At 25.5% G+C, this 22,436-nt stretch overlaps 1 protein-coding gene and 1 long non-coding RNA gene across 2 annotated transcripts in view; both read right to left on the reverse strand.

Moving 5' to 3' along the window:
- The window catches only part of LOC100209282 (heat shock factor protein), a 123,834-nt gene that overhangs the window by 83,858 nt on the left and 17,540 nt on the right, over positions 1-22,436 (reverse strand). The window lies entirely within an intron of this gene.
- LOC136092217 (uncharacterized) lies at positions 4,771-21,453 on the reverse strand. The gene is made up of 3 exons (XR_010644275.1): positions 21,167-21,453; positions 6,465-6,546; positions 4,771-4,963 (listed from the first exon to the last, which is right to left on the reverse strand). It is a non-coding gene; the product is annotated as an uncharacterized LOC136092217 (long non-coding RNA).

Below are 22,436 nucleotides of genomic sequence, written 5' to 3' on the forward strand. Positions count from 1 at the left end.
AATCTTATTACCTCTCCCAAAGATAAGACAGAACTATTTGCAAAGAACTTTTTTTATTCAACTCCTAAATCTCATGGTCATACCTTTGTAAATAAAACTCTGTTGACTTAAAGTTCAGTGAAAATAAAATAAAGTTTAAAAAAATAAAGCTTTCTCGTGTTCATAAGGATTTTGTTTAAAAATAATTTTTTTTTGAAATATTATTCAATGGTTTTAAAAGTCGTCTTTGATCTTTTTATGATCCATTTTATGCTACCTTTTGTTTGGCCTTTTCAATAGTTTTTATATTTCTGTTACATTCTATTACTTATCTCTGCAATGTATCTGTGTAACTTTCCAACTCGCTTTCCAAACGATCCGAATCATTAATCTTCTATACTCAACTAATGTCTTGTTTCTAATTTTTTTCAGTGCTCAGTTTATTCACATTCACCCTTTGGTGCTTCTGATTACGGTTTGATCTATCTAAAACTAATATCTCATTCTTATTCATTATCAGAATCCCTCTATCATTGTACCTTTTACAACTACCTTAAAGTTGACTGGAACTCTTTCCATGATTATATTTGTGATGACCCTTGGGTCGTATTTTTTTGTCTTTCTGCTGAAAAATGTGCTTCCCATGTAACTTCTTTAATTTAAGTTGGCATGGAATCTTTTATTTCTTCTCAAAAATTCAAGTCTCACTCTTCTTTACAGCTTTCCTCGCATTATGCTGCTGCAATTTTCAATCGTAACCATTACTTCCATACTAATTACCAAAACAATTCTTTAAAAAACAGGTGTCTGTTTACTACTGCTAGAAACCATTGGTACCAAGATAATAACTGGTAGGTTTTATTGTTAATTAGATAAATGTGGAGGTACTAAGGCTATTGCTCTCAACATTTCTAATACCTTTGATAAAGCTCGGCATGCTGGTCTTCTCAATAAGCTCTCTTCTTAATCTGTGAAAACATCTTTAAGATTATTAAATCCTTCCCTTGCAATTATAGTATAAAAGTTGTCCTCAATGGACAGCACCCCTCTTCAATTCCTGTAACTTTAGGAGTTCCTCAAGGGTTTATCTTCGGCCCCATACTTTTTTAATTTACATTGATAATCTTCTTAAAATTCTCACAACTAAATCTCACAAGGTGGCATTTGCTGATGATACTACCATTTATTTTTGTCTTGATAAGAAGCCAACCCTCTCTAATTGCTTAGAGGGGGCATTTGAGCATGAAAAAGATTTAACTTCTGCTACAGCATGCGTATCTTGTGAAAGTTAACTCAGATAAAACACAATTTTTATCGGAATACAGAAAGATCAATTGTTATCGCAACAATCTAGATCTTTCTATATTCATAAAAGGTAATGTACTTGATAAATTATCTACCCTTCATCTTTCAAGATTAACTTAAAAGTAGCATCTGCTAAGGTTGTATCTTTATATCGTGCTCGTAATTTTCTCACTCAGGATTATATTCTTTATCCCTATATCTCAAATCCTTTCTTGTATGAAATAATTCTGACATATCTGGAGCGGATCTTTGAATAATTATTTTCTTTTAGACAAGGTGCAAAAACGCATTGTAAACATAGTTAGACCTGAACTTACAGCCAACTTTCAACCACCATCGCATCGCCATAATGTTGCTTCTCTCTCTTTTCTATAAATAATATAATGAGCGCTGCTGTAAAGAGCTAGCGTCTCTTGTGCCACTTACTAAAATTTATTCTCAAATTGCTCTTCATTCAATTAAATGTCATCGTTTTACTGTGACTGTTTCTAAGTACTTCAATAATTCTTATTCGTCTCGTTTTTTTCCTCGAGCATCATTTAATTTGCAATCTTTTAAGTTGTCTTTTAATAGTTTTTTTAAAGTTGTATTTAAGAAAAAAGTTTTTGCTTTCATGAAAAATTTTATGCCAAGGAGAAGAGAAAATTTTTTATGCAAAGAGGAAGCGGGACGGGGAAAGAAAAACAGATATTAAAACACGCGGGAGAGCCATTTTTTCTTGCTATGCTACTGCTTATATACCTCTTGTGTATCAGTAGCCTACAGGCTAATTAAAATTAATTGTTAACATTAGTTTTTGTTAAACAAGATATTAAACGGTAACTTATATACTTCAATAACCAGATACGTAGGATGGATTTTTTAATGTTTCAGATTTTACTTCAAACTTATTTATGTTCATGTTAATGTTAAATTGGTTGTTTTGCAAAAACCTGAGGTGATGGAGGATAGGAACAAAAATACTTTGAAAAGTGTGCTTCTCAACCCCGATTGTTAAGGTAATGAGTTAACTAGAACATATTTCGTTAGTATAATATACTAAATTTTATTTTATTAACAAGTTTTTTCCGCCCTCCCCAAAATAAGGTTGAAAGTGAAACTTTCAACCTCATTTTGGGGAGGGCGGAAAATTTCTACATAGAACTTTAAACGTTAAAAGAATATTAAATAAAACTTAAATTCTGTCGATGAAATTAAATTTTGAATATTATGCTAAAAAATTATATGTCATTATTAGTTGTCCAGGGTATTTTTATTACCAGGCTCTGATAATCGCAATTTTTTGAAAAACACTCATTTTTTTTGGAGTTTGGAGTTTGCACAATTTCTAAAAATGTCAATTCTGAAACATCAAAAGTTCCTGCCGACAAACCTGATGACATATACATATGGAGTAAAATGTTATATAATTGTTAATTATAATTACAGACAGTGCCGTGGCTACTGGGTCCAAAACCCCCAAAACCTGTTATAAAGGCCTTAAAATCTTTATAAGGTGTGGGGCAGCATAGCCACGGCTCTGATTACAAATGTTGATCTTTTACTTTGTAAAGATCAAAATAGTTATTAATAAAGAATTATGAACTCTTTTTAAACTTATTAGCTGAAGTAAAATATTATTTAAAATATAAATTAGTTTGTTAATACATATTGCAATTAAAATATAGATTTTCTTTATAATAGCCTATGAAAAGAATTTTTGTATTGTTAACTATATTAATTAACAATACAAAAAATTTTTTGTATTTAGTTAATTTTTTTAATGTAGTTAACAAAACAAAAAAAACTACAATTATATCTAAACTTTAAGTTTATGAAGTTTTGGTTTTCTAATTAACCTATCTGTTTATGTTTTTAAAAACTCTGATTTGTTAATAAAACTTTATGTTTAAACTCGTTAACTAAATAATTGAAAAGTTTTAACTATATGACTTCGGTTTTAATTGTTTAATATTTCATATTTACTTATTCTTTTATTAGTTATTTAGTAACAGACTTATAATCATTATTGTTTTTATTTTGTTTTTACATCATTATTATTCAATCATTTCTTATATTTATTTTAAAATCATTAATTATTTCTAAAAGTCATTGGAAAAACAAAACATTTTAGTTTTTTAAGATACTAAAAAGTTATGGTTTCTATTGTTAATCTTCAACTTATAATAAATCGTTTAAATAAATGAAAAACTATTAGCAAAACCAGTTTTTTTCAGTTGTTACTACGACATATTATATTACCTTTTAAGGTTAAACCTATTAGGATAAGTAAGATCTAATTAGCAAAGTTTATTTAGACAAAAGTTCTCAACAAAGGTTACTATGTATTGTTGAAAATTTTAGTCAAAATAAATTGATCAAAAATAATTTAATAAATGTCTGTAAACAATATATATTTTTTATAAATTTCATACATTTATTAAATTAAATTTCTGATCAATTTTATTTTGACTAAAGTTCTCAACAAAACATAGTACCTTTTGTCGAGAACTTTGGTACAAAATATTGTATCTATTTTTATTGCAACTCTCAATAAATAGTAAATAGGTGAATGCGACAAATCAAAGACGACAATCTTAAGACATAAATTTATTGATGTTTTCAAATTACATATGCAAGCAGATGTATGTATATTAGAAGACACCTGTTTTTATTAGAAATAAAGTTAAAAAACGACGACTTATCAACATTTATTATTAAAAAGCATATAAAAGTTTATATATATATATATATATATATATATATATATATATATATATATATATATATACACATATATATATTTATATACATAAATATGTATTTTATATACATATATATATATGTATTTTATATACATATATTAAAACAAACAAAAAATTGATATATATATATATATATATATATATATATATATATATATATATGTATGTATGTATATACATATATATATGTATATATATATGTATATATATATATATATATATATATATATATATATATATATATATATATATATATATATATATAAATATGTATATATATATATATATATATATATATATATATATATATATATATATATATATATATATATATATATATATATATATATATATATGTATATATACATATACACATATATACATATATATAAAATGCGGTAGTGGTGTAGTGGTGGAGCGCTCGCTTCATAAGCGAGAGGTTTGGAGTTCGATTCCCACCACGACCCTGGTAGTACCGCGCTCAAATTGTTTCCCCGCGAAGCGGCTTTGTTCGTCAAGGTTCGTGTTTTGGAGTAATAGAGTTGGGAGAGGGTTATAACCTAAAGTAGCCTCTTCATCTGTAGTGGCCTTCTTGACCTTGGGGAGGTGAATTACAAAAAAAAAAATTAAAAAAAAATATATATATATATATATACGCGCTAAAGCTTATTTCTTTCGGTACCAGACGAACTACATAAAAGACTATTTTTTCAACGGATAATATGTAAAAATACTTTTGAGATACTATTTTAACCATTCATTATTTCAAATATTTTGGATTATTATTTTGTTATAAACTACCTGTATTATTTTATATTATATTTATATTGTAATTTTTTATATGGTTCTGGCGACAAGATTGATATGATCTTCTTCTAGATTCCAAGTTTGTATGTTTATATTACATGTAAATCACGACATGTAGATAATGCAAACTAAAAAAAAAAAAAAAATTAGTTTTGTTTGTTTAGAGAGTTATGCACTAGAATGACAACATCATTTACTTATTTTAATTTTAACATACTTTCAGATTATTTTTGTTTAATTTACGCTTTAGCCATATTTTTTTTATTAAAGACGACTTTTAGTATTGCAAAAGTTTAATAATTTAATATAATAGTTAAATCAGTACTTCTTTAAGAACATTTAAAACAGTAAAAAATATAAAGAAAATATAAAATCCAGGATCAACTAAAATCAAGCCAAACAAGCAGAAATTTTTTTTTTGAAATATAGAGAGATGTTTAAATGAAGGCTTCAATGTTTTTTTTTTTTTCATCATAAATCATTTTTTTTGAGTTAAAACGTTTCGCCAATAAGTTGTCTAATCCTGTTAAACTCACAATGGTAAGTTAAATTAAATAATTTTAGTTACACTTTATTATAACTATTGAAACTGCTCTTTATATCTCTCTTTATATTGACATGTTTACATAATTCTTAAATTTATAAAAGTTTTTGAGCGTTATTTAAAGAAAATTTAGAGCACTTTAAATTCAATTTAAAATGGCAATGATTGAAGCTGTTTTTCAAAATTGTAAACAGCAGTTTCAGTAATTCGCTAAATAGTACCGTTTCATTTTTTATAAAGCCTATGAATGTTTTAGTGACATTTAAACTTTTTTTTTTCTTAAATTTATTTTGTCATCAATTTAACATTAATAGTTCAAAAAAATAAAATATTTGAGTATTCACTTGCAGTCAAGCTTATTTTCTTTTCTTAAATTTTTTCATTGTAATAAACATTAAATTAAACATTTTTTCATTGTAATAGGGAACTTCTTAAAACTTGTGTTGGATGTTTATTGTTATGATTGATGCTATTTGGTGCCTAATTGGCATGATTGGCATGTAAAAAGGTAACACCTCAAAACTACCACCAAAATTGTAACTAAAATTGACTCTTTATAGCATTGAATTGTAATACAGAAGCAAATTAACTGAAAAAAAAAAAAAAAAAATAGTTCAAATTTAAAACTACTTATAAAATAAAATTTAAAACTATTGCACAAAATTATAATTCTATGACTAGTTCAAAGTTCATTAGTATATTTGTTCAAAGTCTAGTTTATCAAAATTCCTTAAGAAATAATTTTAGTTTTAATCTGTTATAAAAGTTTATTATGAAAAATGGAAACCGTTTTTTTGAGGTCATATAAGTTTGAGATCATAAGCGTAGTATTATTTTAAATGTTTTTGTAATTAATATTTTAAACAAATCAACAATTATATGTTTACAACCTTATTTACATATTTAAAAAATTTATACTTAAAATTATAAAGTTTCCTATTATTCATTTAAACTTAAACACGAAAACACCAGGGGTCAGGGGGGCCTCCCACATTTCCCATCCCTCCGTTTTTTGTGTACAGAACTTTTTTTATTTAAAGAAATTTCTAGATAGAGAGCACTTTTTTAAAACTAAACGATTGTACCCCTCTACTTTGAGATTCGTGTCGTCGTCCCTGCTATGTTAACATAATCTTCCAAGTTTTTGCAGAAGTAAATTCTTTAAACCTATAAATAAACCAAGAATGTCGCGTGTTAAAACTAAAAGTTCAATCATAGCGCAACTTAAGTGCTTCAAAAACAAATAAATAAAACCGAAGCCATTCAAACTTCTAAAGTTTAGTTCGAAGACTTTAAGAATAAAATAGTTGTCATAGTTATTTTGTCATAATGATTTTAAAATCAGCAATCTGTTATTTTTTTAATTCTTATTTTTAAGTTATGTAATCTAATTTTTAATTATGAAAAAATGAAAACCGTTTTTGTGATATCAGATAAGTTTACAGTGATTTCACAACATTATTATTTAGGAAACCAACAAACATATAAGGTTGTATCATAATAATACGCAAAAAATATTGATTTTTTTTAGCAGGTGTGTTTTTTCTATTATTCCATTTTTTAACTCCAACGCCATATAAGCTACTTTATAACATTGAAATTTCTTTTTCATAGAGTCTCTGGAAGACTTTGTTGTTATGGAAAACTGCAGGTTTAAACAAGTTGCATACAGCCATTTTTTTTTAATTTAAGGTTTCTATGTTAAGCTAATTTTTATTTGTTTATTAATAATTTTTTCTCAATAAAATCTATTAACTTGTTGATTATAAATTATTATAAAGTATAGAGATTTTAGAGCTATATCAATTAAGGTGGCGTGTGGTGCATATAAGCCTTGCCAGTTAAGGTATAGCAGCCGTGGCACGTATAAGCCTAGCCAATTAAGGTATAGCAGCCGTGGCACGTATAAGCCTAGCCAATTAAGGTATAGCAGCCTTGGCGTACCGGTCACTGTGGAAAAACATTTAACTTTCTAGTTTAATACCGTTAGGGTTTATCACAGAGCACTTTAAGAACGAAAAAAAAACAAAAAAAAAATAGGAGATCCATGGAAGCTAGCAAAATTATAGTACCATATAAGCCAGCAAAAATATATAGATTCATAAAATCCATGAAGAAACTTATTATAAAAATTAGATTGTTTTGTCAACATATCATATTTAAAAATGTCATTTTGAAATAAGCACGAGACATTCTTTCAGTCTTCTTTTCAATATCTTGTTTTCGCGTCATTTTAATTAATAAAGTGTTTAACGTATTACCTGTGAATATACCACAAACCTTTTAATTCAAAAGAAAATTAAAGTCTATTTGGAAAAGACACAAATTCTGGACTTATGCCCATTTCAAGCGAAGCGAAACCTAACTGTTAGGTGCAAAGTAGCCTCACTTTATTTGTAACAAAAGTAGAAAATCGCAAGCTTGCTGGTTATATTCATAAATCTAGAAAAGTAGTGTCTCATATAAAATAAATGAAAAAGTTGAAATAGCTGAAGAAGCATGTAAAAAAACATTAGGAAAACTGCACAAAGCAGATGGGAGCTTTTTACTGCTTAGTTTTTAGTTATATATTTGTTTATTCCCCATAAATTTTGGGATCCACATACTTGATTGATTTTGAATATATGATTTTAAAACTGATACATTAGTACTTTATTTTTATTGTAAAAGAGTTGCTTACAACGGTTCCAACAAAGTATATCTTTGCGCTGAGTTTTAACAAAATATATCTTTGCGCTGAGTTATATTAAAAAGTGTATTCACAAAATTGCCAAAAAACTGCATTTATTTTCAGATGGTTGTACAGACCAAAATTGGAATTATGTAATGGTCCAAATTCTTTTATAGTTGGTAGACTAACTAAGTAATCAATAAATAAGATACAATTTTACATACCTCAAAGAAGTCTCTTATTCTTGTCGTATTATATAATGTTTGGGACAGCAAATTGACGCATCCAAAAATCAAAAGATTTTCACACCCACCAGGACTAGAAATCTTGTAAGAAGGTTTATAACTAAATATAATATGAACGTACAAAAATGTTGACCATTATAAAAAAACTAATGCCATCTATGTATTTCTATGATAGAGGAATACCCAAGGACAAAATAGTAGTTTTTGATAAGTACAAAGTGGCATATATCACTTTCTTCAAAACCACACTAGGTCTAATGGCAATACGTGAGTCCTTAAATTGTTTAGAAAGTCAAGACTCCTTGCACTTATTAAAGAATGAGTACCAGGCCGCCATGAACATCAATTAATACTCCGGCATATACTGATAAAGTTCAAATTAGTAAAATAATCAGATATCAAAAAACTAAAAATGCATATTTAACATTCATAGCATAGTATCAAAATTTATACACATGGCCATCAACTTCGACAAACAGTAAATACCAAGAAATAAGTGGAAATCAACGAATAAATTTTTATCATTCTTTGGATTTGTATGTACAACAAAAAGTTTACTTTGAAAAAGCGTTTGCTTATTAAATTTGAATTAAAAACATTGGTGCATTATGTTCATTTTGTAAAAACTCACAAAAAATTTTTATTTTTCTGCTCTTCATAAGGAAAAGACTTTCACTCTTCTTTAATATTTTTAATGGATTTGTATCTTTTTCAAAATATTGAGTCAAATTATTCTATGTTTTATAAAAACTATGTTGTTTTTTTTGCTTTAAGAGGCAAACAGCAGTTATGTGTTATATGTATATATTTGTACGCGTATATATGTACGCGTATAAATGTACGCAATTTCTTAAATACAATTATGACTATAATATTATATGGCTACAATTACGTACGTACAATTGCGTACAATAGATTTAATTAGTATTTAAAGCTTAATGTTTAAAACATAATAAAAATCCTAACATATTTTGTTCCTTAAAAAGCTTATAGATCCGCGGAAAACAAGGGCTCTTATTTTAAAACAATCCAAATGTAAAACAAAATTTGACATTGGGCATATAAAGTGAAGTGTTTCTTAGGCAAACCATGCGTCTTTTATTAAAAGATTCAGTTGTTAAATGTTGTAATGTGTGATTTCAAATTAATTGACATTTAATTTTTATATTCTAGTTAGTCTTTAGAAAGTGCAGGTAAGTAGAAAGAGAAAGAGAATAGATAACAGAAATCACTTTGTTTTCGCTTTTTATTGATTGTGAGTATTTTTCAATTGCTCATGTGTACGCGCAAACAACTTTTATATATTTATTAAAAAATTACTCGTTTACGTGGGAGAGTTTTCAAACACAGTCCAACATGATGAGAAAGTTTCTTTCACTATTTTCGAATCTTCTAGCATTTTTTGTTGCACCATTATTAATTCTATGACATTGTTGAAAACCATAATAATAGATTAACTAAATCATAAATTGAATTACTCTCTTATATAAAAACAACTTAATCGTTAATTTGAGATAACAAAACTGTAAAACGGATAAAAATTAAAATATGGGCATTTCCGAAAAATCACGCACGGAAACTCGTAATTGTTTTGTGAATTATTTTCATAAAAATAAAACTGACGATCTCCAATTCACTCTTATATTATTCTATTCTATATAAATGTTTTGTAATTTTTATTTACTAGATAAATAAATTTTAATTCCTCGAAAAATTTAAGTTTCAGTAGTATACCTTTATTTTTAAATATTATTTTATACATTAGTAATGATTTCTAGAAAGTTACGGGATTGCTCTATAAAACATAGAGTCTGTATATCTATCTATCTCTATATATATATATATATATATATATATATATATATATATATATATATATATATATATATATATATATATATATATATATATATATATATATATATATATATATATATATATATATATATATATATATATATATAGTTTATTCAGGTAGCCTAAAATATTATAAAAATATTTTTGTTATAATTGTTTTAAAAAAAAATCATAATAGCTTATTACTTGAACTCCCTGCTTCTAATTGTTAAAACCAAGAAAAATAAAAAACCACGCACTGAAATACAAAACTTAGTTTGAAAATGTGCCTTCTTAATTCATTGTTATTTATAATATTAGTCAGCTTTTTTATACTGGTAGTAAGAATCAAAAGATATATTGTCTATGTATTTGTCAATAGGAACTGAACAGTTGAAAAAAAAAAGGTGGGAAACTTCCCTAACACAATTTTATTAAAAATTCAACGTAATTAAGTTAATTTTAATTTCTTGTGTTTCAGCATAGTTATTTCAAAAGATGCTTCATAACAAACATGAATCATGAATGAAACATGAATGATAGTTCTAATGTTTTTGCAAATCAAATAGCGTTTTATTAAAGAGATCGGATATACTAACTAATATCTTTACTAGTCAACAGATATTGTATTTCTTTAAAAAACTTGATGGAACAACTCAAACTGAAGATTTAAAAAAAGGTTCGCATAAAAAGGTGACCTTGCGTGTGATTAAGTAAACACAAAGTTTGTAAATTTTAAAGTTATTGTTTTTGAATAATTTGATTTGAACAGCTTAATAAGAAAAGAATGCTGCTCATTTTTTCAAACACTTGGTATTAAATAAACTTAACCTTCATCATTCAATAGGACATTCGTAAAACTCAATTTTTCAAACGTTTTTGAAAATGAAACATTTGCTTACTTTTGATATTCATCATGATAAAAAAAGAAAATAATTAAGTTTTTAATAAAAATTTAGCTATTAGTTTTTATTTATTTTATCCAAATGAAGAAATGTTAAACTGTTAAATCAGAAGCCTTGTTATAAAAAAGCTTGGACTTGTTATAAAAAAGAGTTCCTCTGTTATCTTTAATTTTTCTTATCCAGAAGATAAGAAAAATTAAAGATAATAGAGGAACTCTTTTTTATAACAAGTCCATGAATTGAAAAACTCGCCGATCTCGCAACTTACTAGAATATTCTTCAGAAATCATGCCAGTCAATGATCAAAAATTAATTTAAATTCATGAGAATGGTTATTGGAAAATGTAAAGAAAACTTAGATAATTGTAGCGGTTTTTTATACAAAATTTCACAAACTTAAGTTTTAAGCCTGGACTCGGATAGGTAAATGTTGAACTTCGAGTAAGTTCAGTTAGCTTGAGTTTACATAAACTAACGTATAAAACAATTTATAACAAACCTCTTAGTTTATGAAACTAAATCCATAACAGCTTGACCAGCCAGGTTTTGAGCAGCCAGGTTTGTATACAAAAATATAAACAAGTTTTCAGGAATGAAACTGTGAATCTTATAACAACAAATTTGATTTTGTTCTTGAGGTATTTAAAAAATTGATTGTTCAATAATTAAGTCTTAGGTTCTGCTTGAAAGAAACGGTAAGTAATGCGAAAGAATTTTTTTTCAAAGGAACCTTAATAAGAGTGAAACAAGCTTTTTATTTTTATTTTAAAAAAGCTTCTTCTGATTACGTCTGTAGCTTATGTAGTAAACGAAAGATTGTTTTCCACTTTAAAATAGGAACTTTCAATCAATAACAACTAATTAAAGCATTAGTCACGTGATACTGTTTCAAGTTTATAAAGTTAAACTAATGTAATAAATATGATTGACGTTGTGAGCTTGTTGATAAGAAAGAAAAACGAACAAATGTTTTTGGTTGTTTCTTTAAATACAAAACTTAATGTAAATTAAAATATATTAATAAATTCACACAAACACAAAAAAACTGTTTAAGGTAGACCAGGGCATAATGATCTTAAGGGCAGGTTAATCCAATCGAGTTTCTAGGAAAAGGTTGGTTGGGCTTTAACTTTTTGTTAAAAAAATATCGGGCCATTTTAAATTTTAGTGCCCTTTTTTTTTCTTTTTTTTTTTTTAAAGTTTTTAGCTACCCGAAGTAAATTTTGAACAGTTTTTTGATGTGTTTATTCTTACTGATGTTTGATAGTACTGCAATATGTACCTAGTTTATAGTCTGTGAGTTATTTTAGTAAATATATATATATATATATATATATATATTTATATATATATTTATATAAATATATATATATATATATATATATATATATATATATATATATATAGATATATATATATATATATATATATATATATATATATATATATATATATATATATATATATATATATATATATATATATATATATATATATATATATATATATATATATATATATATATATATATATATATATATATATATATATATATATATATATATATATATATATGAAGAGTACACGGGAAAAAACGGCTGAGTCACATTTTGAGAAAAAAAGTTTTGAGAAAGTATATATTAATCATTTATAAAAGTTTTCATATAAAGCATAAAAGTAAATTAGAAAAAATTATTTCTTGATTAATTTATCTGAAGCTTACATTTTTAATAAAATATTTTTAACTTTTATTAAAAAACTTTTTTTCCTAAGTTTATACAAAGACTTTCATAAATGATTAATATATACTTTCTCAAAACTTTTTAAATGCGACTGTCGTTTTTTTCCGTGAATTTTTCATATATATATATATATATATATATATATATATATATATATATATATATATATATATATATATATATATATATATATATATATATATATATATATATATATATATATATATATATATATATATATATATATATATATATATATATATATATATATATATATATATATTTATAAATATATTTATATATATATATATATTTTTCATATATATATATATATATATATATATATATATATATATATATATATATATATATATATATATATATATGGGTGGGCAGCAGGGGAACTTGCCCCCCAAATAATTTTTCAAATAAATAATTTAGAATAAATTGACTGAAAAAATGACGAAAAAAAAAGTTCTTAAAACTATTACGGGGTAGTACTGCTCTTACCCCCCAATATAACTTTTGTTCCTACGGCCCTATATATATATATATATATATATATATATATATATATATATATATATATATATATATATATATATATATATATATATATATATATATATACATATTAATTCAAATTAATTCAATATTAGGGTAAAGTGAACCAATTTACAAATTTTAGAATTGAAATTTAAATATCAATAGAGTATCTACCATCTCACAGGGGCAAACAGGTTCAAGTGAAGGGGTACTTGAGTATATTTGCCAACTTGAAAAGATCCTTATTTGCCGACTGCTATAACTAAATTTCATAAATTAGGTGGAAAGGAGGGAGAAAATCACAAAACCCATGAACCTCCTATTTTTAGCTCTGAGTCATATTAGTACAAATGCATAACAGTAAAAATGATAAAAAAGTTTAACAAAAAAAAAAGGCAGTTATTTGCTTATTCGTTAGCTTATGTCTATCCATAAAATTTTATTTTCCGCAATCCTTTTTGATATTTCACCTGTCGCGTGATTCCGATTGTAAGTAATATTCTTGTTTGCTAAAACAAAGCTCAAATAACAACTTTTTTATGTACCAACGATAATGAAAACCACATGTAAAATTTTAAAAGTATACGTTCTACCGTGGGCAAAAGTATATTGAAAAAGACTTTTAATTTCAGTGTTGAAACTAAAGCTAATTAACTTTTATAAACCAAATATATATATATATATATATATATATATATATATATATTTGGTTTATATATATATATATATATATATATATATATATATATATATATATATGTATATATATATATATATATATATATATATATATATATCTATATCTATATATACATATATATGTATATATACATATATATATATATATGTATATATATATATATATATATATATATATATATATATATATATATATATATATATATATATATATATATATATATATATATATATATATATAGTTTACTTGATATCTAAATATTAACTTAAAATAATAATAATAATGTATTATTTATAATTATCTTTTAAAGCAATAAGTAAAAATCATTTATACACATAAATAACTTCCAAATTATATATATATATATGTATAAAAAAACTAAATTCTATTTATAAACGTTACGCCTTTTAATCTTTCATTCAATCGATTAACATATTTTTAGCGCGTAATAAGTAAAATTATTATCGAGTTATATTTTTTATTTCTTAAATAATTTTATTTAACATCGTAAATACTGGTAAATACTTTTATTTTTGTATTTGTTATTGTTGTTGTTGTTGTTCTAGTAGTTGTAATATTAGTTGCTGCTGTTGATCTTGTTGTTATTGTTGTTGTTGCTGTTGTTGTTGTTGTTATTGTTGTTGTTGCTGTTGTTGTTGTTGTTGTCGTTGTTGATGTTGATGTTGATGTTGTTGCGGTGGCGGTGGTGATGGTTGTTGTTGCAGTGATTGTTCTTATTGATGTTGTTGTTTTTATCTTTATAGTATAATTTGTTGTTTTTGTTGCTGTTTGTTGTTACTACTTTCACTGTTGTCAACAAAATAAGTGCACTGTAAAACTTCTTTTTTTGATTGCTTTCTATCAACTTTATCTGCAATATACACCCAGTGTTCTAGCCACCAAGTTGTTATATCTGATTATTATTCCGAAGGTCGAACTACACATAAAATAGTTTTGTAAGTGTAGAAAACATTCCGTACTGTTAATTTTGTAAAAATCTGATTAACTAAGTTGTGTTTTACAATCGTTTAAGCTTTCTAATCAAATAAAAAGAAATGTTTTTACTTATTTGCTTTTTTATTAACTAAAAAGAAATTGAAATAAACATCAACCCCCTGTAATAATTAAAGGCAAAAACACAGGCTTCTACTTAATAGAAAGTACAACCAAAGTAAAAAAAAAAATCTAATCATTTCATCTCTAATCTCCGCGAAAACAATTTAAATAAATAGTTGTCTAAAGTTAGAGGAAGTAGAAACCGTATAAGGAAATATTACAATCTGTTAAAGAAGACCTATATTTAAGTATTTAAGTATTTTGACAAACTTAAAAAACGTAAAAACAAACATAAACGAAGCAAATGTTGCCGAACTTTTATAAAGAAGAATGGTTATGCGATTATTCAAATTGTTTGCGTTTCGAATTCAGAGAACACTGTTTTCTACCAAGTCCGCAAAGAAACACACTTAACGAAACTGATAAGAAAAATTTAAAAAAAAGAGTAAGTTTTGCTGATGAAAAAGTTGGAGGAGTTTTATGTCAAGTAAAGCTTTACGAAGCACTTAAAGATGTTGATGATAAAAGTAATCCTTCTTTTGAATACGTTAATGACGAAATAACAAGTCGCTATTTTGTTTTTAATGAAGAAACCTTAAAAGATAAAAGCGTATGCGCTGTTGAGTTTGGCACGCTGTCTGATAAACATTTGTTTGGCCTAGCTGCTGTTAAATCTATTGATACTCAAAAGAAAGTTATTGTTCGATTGACTCTTGATAGTTGGAAAACATCTCAAGATGTAATTTGCGACTTTGTTCAAAGAGACGTTAATCGTGGTTGCGATTACTTCTTTTTTTTGGCTTTACTTAACATAAAGAGTTTTTTTCTAGTAAAAAAAAACACTGAGTTTTCTGTTTGTTTTTGTACAGACACAAACACTTTTTGGGATGACAACAAAAACAAAAATTATAGATTTGATTAAAAAACTTTTTTTGAGTTGAAATACTTTTTATGTAAAATCAACTAATTAAAATAAAAAATAAAAAAAGCAAAATATTCAGTAGAAAGTTACTAGTATTATTACTACTAATATTATTGGAATAAATGGTCACACCTACTAATAAAAAATTAAACTTTTTTAAATTTTTACAAAAGTTTTTTTTTTCTCTAAAATTAAATTCTTTTAATGATATTTTAACTCTTGCAAAGTTAGTTTGAAGATCTTATTTGTTCAAAACATATTTTATTATTTTCGTTTTTACTTTATATAACTTATTTTTATATTCTTTCTTTTTATTTCGTTAACGATTTTTATTTTATAAGACAATTGGATAATTTGAAATTTGCTTTTTAATCAATTTTTACAATTATTGAAACTATTTCAGTACATAATATATTTTAAATAGATTTTTTCTTGAAATAACTAAAGTATATGCAAGCCTACCCTCGTTGTGTTTATCTTTATTTGTCTCTAATTTGGCTCGTATCTGCTATCTTGCTGGGTTTATCTATTTTGTGCGCAATTTTTGAATACATTAAAAATTTTAACATTTTTTCTCAATTGCTATAAATTTCAGGCTCAATAAGTAATGAAAGTTCAAAAATTATGTTGGAACTTTTTGCGGGCATATCCTTATTTTTTCAATAATAAAATATGAAAATGTTTACATCTATATAAAATTGAGTATAAAGTTTATGGAATCTCTCCAAAAATCTCTCGATAAATCTTCCAAAGAAAGTTAAAAAGGTATAAATAAGATATAAATGTTAAAAACATTATAATTAAAAAAAAACCCTCTAATAACTTTAGTTTTAAGTAATAAAGAACATAAAAATTCATATGCAAAGTTGATAAATGAAAAATAATGCTGAAAAATAGAAATTGAAAACAAAATTAACTGCCAGATGAAAACAGTATACATTATTTTAAACTGCAGCTGAATAAATGAAAAGCGCCGAAAAAATATTGCAAAAGACATTTTTTGTGCGGAATCAAATTTTATTTTGCAAATAAATAAAAAGAAAGTTTCTAATATAAGTTAATAACAACTCGAACTTTTTTGTTTGGTCTAGGTTTTATGATTTGCTCCTATTTGTAACAATTGTTTAAAAAATGTTTAGAAAAATAACGTTTATTTTGTTTACTAAATACGGTAAATTAGCTGTAAAGTTTAAAAAGAAAATTTCATACTTTATAAAATGTGTGGCCTATTTTAAGGATTTGGTTAAATTTTCTGCATTTATGCCGTGCTAATAAAAAGTTAATTTTATAATAATGTTTTATAGTTTTATACAATTTTTAAAAATAATGCGGGTTTATTTAATATATGTGAATTATTTTAAATATTTCAATAAACGGCGATAAAAATACGTTACAAATCACAAATAAATTCAATAAATTTATAAATTTTAAAGATTCTGGAAGATTTTAGTTGTAAAAAGAAAAACAAAAAGATAAAAAAAAGATACCCAATAATATCAAAGTAAATTAATCTAAATTGATGTTAATGATTAGCGTTTTTGATGCATTTTTTAAGTACATCAAAAAAGCTAATACTTTACCACCTTTGATTTTATCTTTTTTTAAAAAAAAAGTTGTATAATATTACAATATAAACTAAAAGTTACATTACATAATATATTTAGTGTCAGTACTTTAACTTTACTATAATTACTTTACTATAATTTTTTTTGTAAAGTTGTAAATCAAATTATGTTTAAAAACTTTTATGTCGTTGGCTTCTATTTAAAGTATTTAAACATGATTTGGTGATTGTGTTTTAATCCTGTCAATGAACCAAAAGAATAAAATTTGTTAATAGTCCAAATTAGATGCTAACTAAATCGTCGAAAAACATTTCCGAGAAAAAAACCAGGTTAAATATCTTGTTAAACAAAAGGCTATATACCAATACCACTTTACATTCAAGTGTTGTTTCTCAATCATCTATACAAGCATTATATATTTATCAACTTTGTAAATATTTATTAAAATGGTAATACAAACTTGTACTTCCATCACGTGATGTAAAATAAGCTTATAACTTTTTTTTTTTTTTAGCGCTAAGCATTTTTTTTTGTAAAAATAGTATTATATTAATTCAAAATCACTTCTGTCGCCGCGATTAACGAAAGCTTTAGTTTTATCTTTTTGAAAAAACCGAAGCTTTATTAAAAATTTCTAAATATTAAGACAAGTTTAAATGAAACAATTTATAGAAATTAAAAAAGTCTGTTTGAAAAAGTTTAATAAGTACTCTGAATAATAAAAAAATTATTTAAATTTACCAAAAGATGGAAACAAAGCAAAAAAACATGTAATTATAAAATAGTAAGCTAAACAAATATAAAAAAGTTACGTCATATTGGTTTTAAATAGAATTATTTTACGATAAAATGGTGATAGCTAAAGAAAAAGAAAAGCTTTTTTTTGGTTAATCTCAGCAGTAACGAAACATTTCTACAACGTCTGTGAACGTTTCAGTTTTATTTTGCTACTTATTATTAAAAATAAGTGAGTGAATCAAAACAAGACATATTTAAAAAAAATAATTAAAAAAGGAGGTTCAGATAAAGTTAGCGGTTAGGTTATATTAATTTTAGTCTATGGCATTAGTCAACTAAACTTATTTCATATTTCCAATCAGTCAATTAAATCAGACAAAATTCTGGAAAATTTTAAAAAGTTCCAAAAGTTAAAAGTTGGAGATTATTCAAGCCCTTCTACATACGGATGTATGTCTCTGTCTTAAGATGTTTCTCAGAATATATTGTACATTAGACTATTGAAAACAATGTTGTACAGTAAGTAACTTAACTTGGTTAAAATGTACAACATTAACTTGTTAACAGTAACTTGGTTTAAATGTACGTCGGACTATTGAAAACAATGTTGTAACAGTAAGTAACTTGGTTTTTAAAAAGAGAGATTTTATTGATTAAGCAATAGTAGCATAAGGTAATCATTTATGTAACGCATTATTATAATGCATTTAAAGGCGACTGTTTTACAATAGAAGTTTTGATTGATCTCTATATAACCTTTGACATCGTAAATCAATCCATTATAATAAAATATACGAAACATTTCAGAATTATCGATACGAATTTACTCTGGTTTAAAAATTATTTGTCGAACAGAAAGCGATGCGTTCAATGCGAAAATGTAATAACGACAAAATATACTATATTTTATTCCGCAGCGAATGATATATTTTATTCCGAAACGACAAAGTATGCTATACTTTATTCCGCAGGTGTCTGACCAAAACTTCTGGGGATCTATATTAAAGCTTTATCCTTCTTTTTTTATATCACAAATAAGTCTTTAAAATTTAAGCTATTAAATTTTGCTTGCAGATGACTCCAAGTTTTTATTTATTTTATAAAATGTAATATCAAACATCAAATACTTTGTAATGTATTAAACAATGTAACAGATTTAATAAATGGTTAAATGCAACCAGTGACGGATCCAGGATTTTTTGGTGTTTGAGCAAACTTCCAGACATGAAGCTAACTCCAAACATTTGTATGTTTAAAATTGCGTCAAATAATGAGGCTTTGCAAAAAATTGCGATGATTGGAGGCTGGGAACAAAAAACCCAATAACTTCATCACCAACCCCCATCCTTAACGTGAAGGGCAACAAGTTGATTAAATATTTTTTGTACTATTCTCAACTAGACTTATATTCATCTATAAATTTTAAGTTTCATAGTATTATCTTTCAACGTTCAAAAGTTATGACCAAATAAAATTTGTAACCCAATCTACGCAATTTTTTGCAAAGCCTCATTATTTGACATAAGTATAAACATACAAATATTTGTAGTTAGCTCCATGTCCGGAAGTTAGCTATCTCAAACACCAAAAATCCTGGATCCGCCATTGTATGCAGCTGTGTTTGAATTTTCAAAAACTTAATTTTTTGTTTGTTTTACAAACAAAGCTAAATTAAAGTAAAATTTTACCCAATATTTTAATCAATAAAATTATATTAAAAGACGATTACACATAAAATTGCAAAGAATTAAATTGATTAGAAATTTATCATATAAACTCTAACTAAAAAATATCACAAAAAACATTCCCAGAGTTTACAGACTATAGCCAGTTCTAGGTTTAAACTCTATAAAAAATTTAAGTTTTTCTTTTACACATAGCAATATATCTATATATTATAAATTAACACGTTTACTTTTTAATGTCCCGGTCATAAGATTCCTATCATCTTCTTTCGCAAATCTTGCTTCATATTGTTAGTACGCTGAATTGTATATATTTTGTTTTGTTTATTTTGTTATTTTGTTAACTTATTTTAGGGAAAAATTTTATATGTACTAAAAGATTTTCGTCAAACCATCGTGACGTAAAAAAAATAAGCAGCTGTGGTAGGGGAGACTGGTTAGGAGACCAGGGGAGAGTCTGACTGGTTCTCCTACAGACGTTTTTAGGTCAATGAGTGTAATTTTTCATCGGTGAATATAATTGAACTTTTGAAAACTGTATATGAAAATATGGTCCTTTGTGCACTTTTGATGAGAATCTCTGCTTTATAATACAATTTTTTAGTACTTTTTTTTAGCCGCCAAATGAGGTCTGACTTTGTCCCTAGGTACAACATGGGGTTGTACCTAGAGACGGTGGTTGTACCCAGGGATGCTGGGTAATTGAATACTCAGATTGGCTTCTATTGAGCTAATAATTAGATAATAATTAAATAATAAAGATAACTTATAACAATAACTTTAATTATTTATTATTATTGACATAAATTGAATTACAACTATTATTTCCTATTAATTACTGCACAACGAGTCACAATTATATTATTTATTACACCACGATTCATAAATAAATTATTTATTACATAAAAACACAAATAATTACTGATGATACAGAAGTTTAGCACTCTGTTGTACCTAGGGACATGTCCCTAGGTACATGCCTCTAGGTACAACAGGGCGCCAAATTAACAAAAAACGCCGACTAAAAATTTGAGGTTAGGACTTGAGAGATGTTATTAACGCAATATTCAAGCAAAAAAAATAAATAAATTCGTATAAACTAAGAAATACTTTCTTAAACACATTATAATAAATTATAAAAGCGAAATTAAAAAAGAAAAATGTTAAAAAACTTACGTAAAAGGGTTGTAAAACCAATTTTTAATCACCACTTTGCAACGCTTCTCACCAACACAATGAAACTTCGGCTGTCAACTGACCTCAAGAGGTGGAGTGTTGCCACATGCAAAAAATATTATGCTCTCATACAAAATTCTCAAAATATTTGAGTGTCTCTAGGCACATGGCGTCCCATGGAGAACCAGTCTCCCCTACAGTGGTTAAAGCGCTTGTTGCAGAATTAGGAAATCCAAGTTGAGATAATAGCTCCTGTCACATTAGCGAGATTGTTAAAGGAAGAAGGAGTGAGCTTCCTATTAAATGCTGTTTTGCATTTAATAGGAAGCTCACTCCTTCTTCTTTTTCCTCTTCAAAGAACTCTTGGAACTCCCTAATAACCATGAAAATATAAAACAAAATAAATAAAATAATAATTTATTCAAAATTGAGTTCTATTTTAATTCAGAATTGAAAACTATTTTTGCCAAAAAACTTCCTAAACATTGTTTCTGAAAAGGAAATTTTTCTTAAACAGTATAAAAGAAAATTATTTTTATCTAACAAATTTATTGATATTTATCAAACATAGATATTGATTCACTATGTTTCAATTGCAAACTATTTTTATGGAAAAACTTTCTATACATTGTTTCCAAAAATAATATTTTTCATATGTAGTATAAAAGAAAATTAAAACAATATTTATCAAACATAGATATTGATTCACTAGGTTTCAATTGCAAACTATTTTTGTGGAAAAACCTTCTAAACATTGTTTCAGAAAAGAATATTTTTCTTAAGCAGTTTATAAGCTAATTAAAACGATATTTATCAAACAGAGATATTGATTCGCTAGATTTCAAGCGTTTCTTTCAAAATCAATCAGATTAAATCAGTGTTTGGTTTTATTTAATTGATTATCTGATTGTTTTATAATTTTAAAATTAAGAAATAATAATAACCATTATCGCAAGGGTTTTCAAGTTTATTGATGATAACATCTTGGTATGATTTTAAACTATTCTTTATATTTTTGTAAACATCTATTTAATTTAAGCATCGACGTTACCGCACCAGCGGTAAAAAAATTTCGGTAAAATGCGGTAAAACGCGTATAACTCATTTTTATCGCACTTCGGTATAAATGCGTAATATGCATTTTTACGTTTTTTTATTACAGAAGACGGTAAAATTGCGTAAAATGCGTAAAATTGGTAAAAATGCGTAAAAGCGGTAAAAATCGGAAATTCCGGTAATTTGTGATAAACGATAGTAAAAGCGGTAATTA

This window comes from Hydra vulgaris, chromosome 15 (assembly GCF_038396675.1).
Source record: "Hydra vulgaris chromosome 15, alternate assembly HydraT2T_AEP".
In the NCBI taxonomy this organism is placed as follows: Eukaryota; Metazoa; Cnidaria; class Hydrozoa; order Anthoathecata; family Hydridae; genus Hydra; species Hydra vulgaris.